This window comes from Rhinopithecus bieti, unplaced genomic scaffold (genome assembly GCF_001698545.2).
Source record: "Rhinopithecus bieti isolate Rb0 unplaced genomic scaffold, ASM169854v2 scaffold_7049, whole genome shotgun sequence".
NCBI lineage: Eukaryota > Metazoa > Chordata > Mammalia > Primates > Cercopithecidae > Rhinopithecus > Rhinopithecus bieti.
The window spans coordinates 3,045,898-3,050,116 of NW_016805922.1; positions in this window are offsets into that span (position 1 = coordinate 3,045,898).

The following is a 4,219-nucleotide window of genomic DNA, read 5'->3' on the forward strand; positions in this document are numbered from 1 at the left end:
TATTATGCAGCCATAAAAACGGATGAGTTCGTGTCCTTTGTAGGGACATGGATGCAGGTGGAAACCATCATTCTCAGGAAACTATTGCAAGAACAGAAAACCAAACACCGCATGTTCTCACTCATAGGTGGGAACTGAACAATGAGATCACTTGGACTCAGGTAGGAGAACATCACACACCGGGACCTATTATGGGGAGGCGGTAGTGGGGAGGGATTGCATTGGGTGTTAAACCTGATGTAAATGACGAGTTGATGGGTGCTGACGAGTTGATGGGTGCAGCACACCAACATGGCACAAGTACACATATGTAACAAACCTGCACGTTATGAACATGTACCCTAGAACTTAAAGTATAATAATAAAAAAATTAAAAAAATAAAAATAAAAATAAATAAATGCTCCCCAACCCCGAATTCTACATGAGCAAGCCACTGCCTGCTTCTCCAATCTAAACTTGCCTCTCTCCCTTCCTATGGTTAAGTCATACTAATCTCTCTTAATTTCCAAAATGTATTAAGTTCTTCCAGATGCAGCATCTTTTTGCCCACTGTTCCCTGTGCTAGGTGCCCTCTTGTCTAGATACTTTCGCCTTACTAATTCTTTCTGTCCTTTTAGTCATGGTTTCATTGTTACCTCCTTCTACAGACATGCCCTGACCACTCCTTATGAAAGATCCCTGAATCATATAACTTACTTACTCTGAGTCATATAATCTGGCTTACTTATCACATGGCTCAAAACATAATTAATAAACATTATCATTATTTAAATTCATGTTTCTTGTGTGTCTCCCACACCACAATGTATGCTTTGAAAATGAAAAATCTTGTCTATCTTGTTCTCCCTTGTACCTTCATGTTCTTAGCACAGTGCTTGCCTCGTAGCTGGTGCTCACTAAATTTTTTTTTGAGTGACTAGAGTATATTTAGGAATTAGTCAGGGCATATGAGTAGCTACAATAAATCACTCCAATATATCAGTTGTTTAGCAAAATGTATTTATTCCTGGGTCAAATCAGTACAATGCAAGTCAGTGAGGGTGGCAGAGACTCTTTCATCATCAACATATAACTACCAAATTTATTTTAGAGACTCCACATTCTATCTTGGCTGGAGAGAGAGAGGAAATGGTAAAGGCACACTTTCTCTTAAGTTTTCTAGGCAGAATTTTTTTGCAAAGTCTCCAGCCAGTCCTCTCCTGGCTATATATAACATATTCAACATCACTATGTGATTTCTCATGTTGCACCCTCTATCCCATAAGATGTGGATCTTTTTGATGTCAGGGACCTCAATTCCCTCCTCTACTTCCTCTTAGCACAGAAAAGTATAAGTTTATAACTTAATAATTTCTGTTGATCAATTGATCAAAATGAGTATAGGAAGACTGAACATAGCCTGCTGGCACAGAAAAATTCTGGAATAATCAATATACATAGGTTTAAATTACTTTCTTCAGTAAATTCTACTTGCTATATGGCATTGGGAAAGTAAATTTGCCTGATCTTATTTTTTTTTCTGTCAATAGGTTCTTATATTGTCATTACATTATAACAAATCAATAGCTTTTAATGGGTTAAAGCATGTTTTAAGTGTTATAGCCTATGCAAATGCCAAGTATCCTTCTAAACTTAATTTACAACCAGGATGCATAAACTCTTTATCTTTAAACAAAAGCATGAAGACTTCATTTTCATATGGTATTCATTATTTGTATAGAAAGTAGTGAGTGAGGCATATATAAACTTGTCTCAGAAAAAAAATAAAGAATTGATGTCACCACAATGGCAGAATAGGAAGTCTTAGATGTCACTCCCCATCACAGAAACTTCAACTATATTTGAAGTTCAACTATATATCAGACCACATTTTTGAAAACCCAATACTTGGAAATAAGCCTGAGACACCCATTGGGTCTGCAGAACTGAAGAAAGTCTGAATTAGAAAGGTAAGAAGAAAAGTCTCACTCCAACAGTGTTGCCCCCAATTTGGCAAAACATCAGACAGAGAGAATTTTCCCGGGTCCACAATTTATGAAACAGTAAAAAAGAACTGAGGCAGTCATTTAGCTTCTCTAGCACTTCAAGATGCTTCCCAGAAAGCCCACTTCAATCTCACCTCATGGGTAACACCAGGGGAAACAGCAGGAATAGACCACCAGGGGTCAGGCACAAACAAACAAAAAAAGAAGGCAAAGGTCACACAGTGACTAGTATGCAGATCTTAATAATACCTCTGGTCCTGCCAGATGTGGCATTTGATTGCAGATACCAGCCAACTTTGCAGCCAACCTTCAAAAATGAGCTGGTTGCCTTCAGGAGCAAGATGGGAAGTTCAAGCATATTTGGAACAATTTAGGCTTGTAAAGATGTTACGTAAGGCAATTGTATCCTTAGGAAGAGGATTAAAAAACAAAACTATTAATAATGATTATAGCTAAAATACATTGTCCGGGATACACAACACAAAATGATGGAAATTCTAACATCAAAAACATAAAATCTGAAGGAGAGGAGAGTAAAAGTGTAAAGTTGTGGTATGCAATCAAAGTTAAGTTTTTTCAGTTTGAAATAGGCTGCTATAGCTATAAGACATTCTATGTAAGCCTCATGGTAACTGCAAGGCAAAAATCTTTATTAGAAGCAGAAAACAACAACAAAGCGTTCTATGCATATTACTACAGAAAACCGTCAAACTACAAAGGAAGATAGCCATAGAAGAAGAAACAAAGTATTTACAAAACAACCAGAAAACAACTATCTAAATGGCAGTTGTAAGTCCCTATCTATCAATAATTACCTTGAGTGTAAAAAAATTAAATTATTTAATAAAAAGACAGAGTGGCTGGATTGAAACAAATAAAGGAAACAAGTCTCAATGAAATGCTGCCTGTAAGAGACTAACCTACCTTTTAAGGACGCACATAGACTGAAGGTGAATGATACGGTTTGCCTGTATATTCACCCAAATTTCATCTTGAATTATAGCTCCCATAATTCACATGTGTTATGGGAAGGACCCAGTGGGAGGTAACTGAATCATTGAGCATGGGCTTTTCCCATGGTGTTCTTGTGATAGTGAATACATCTCATTAGATTTGATGGTTTTATAAAGGAGAGTTATCCTGCACATGGTCTCTTGGCTGCCACCATGTAAGGCATGCCTTTGCTTCTCCTTTGCCTTCCAGCATGATTGTAAGGTCTCTCCAGCTATGTGAAACTGTGAGTCCATTAAACCTCTTTCCTTTACAAACTACTGAGTCTCAGGTATGTCTTTATTATCAGTGTAAGAACAGATTAACACACTGAAGGTATGAAAAAAGATATTCCAAGAAAATAGAAACCAAAAGAGAGCATGGACATCTATACTAATATAACAAAAAATAAACCTTAGGGCCAAAAACATAAAAAGAGATATAGGAGGGCATTATATAATGATAAAGGATCTATTCATCAAATAGATATAACCATTGTAAATATATATGCACTCAATATCAGAACTGATATAAAACAAATAATAAAAGATTTGAAGAGAGCAAGAGATTGCAATTAAATAACAGATATTTCAATATCCCACTTTCAGTAGGGAAACATTAATAAGGAGCTATTGAACTTAAACAACATTTTAGACCTAGTAGATCAAAGAGACCTATATACTGACCATTTTACCCAACAACAACAGAATACACATTCTTCTCAAGCACACGTGGAACATTCTCCAGGACAGATTACATGATAGGGCACAAAACAAGCCTCAGCCAATTTAAGAACAGTAAAATGATATCAAATATTCTTTTTAAGCACAATGATAAAAAATTAGAAACAATAATAAAAGGAATTTTCTGAATAACAAATGGGTCAGTAAATAAATTAAAAGAAAACTGAAAAGCATCTTGATACAAATACAAATGAAAATATTATATACCAAAATGTAGGGGATATATCAAAATCAGATCTAAAAGGAAAGTTCATAACAATAAATCCGACATCTAAAAAGAAAACAAGACCTCAACTAAACAAGCTAATATTACACCTAATAGAATGAGAAAAAGAGAAACAACCCAAACCTAAAGTCTGAAGAAGGAAAAGAATAACAAAAATCAGAGCAGAAATAAGTGAAATAGAGACTAGGAAAATAATACAAAGCTCACCAAACCAAGAGTTGTGTTTTGAAAAGATAAACAAAAGTAAGGAAACTTTAACTACACTAAGGAAATT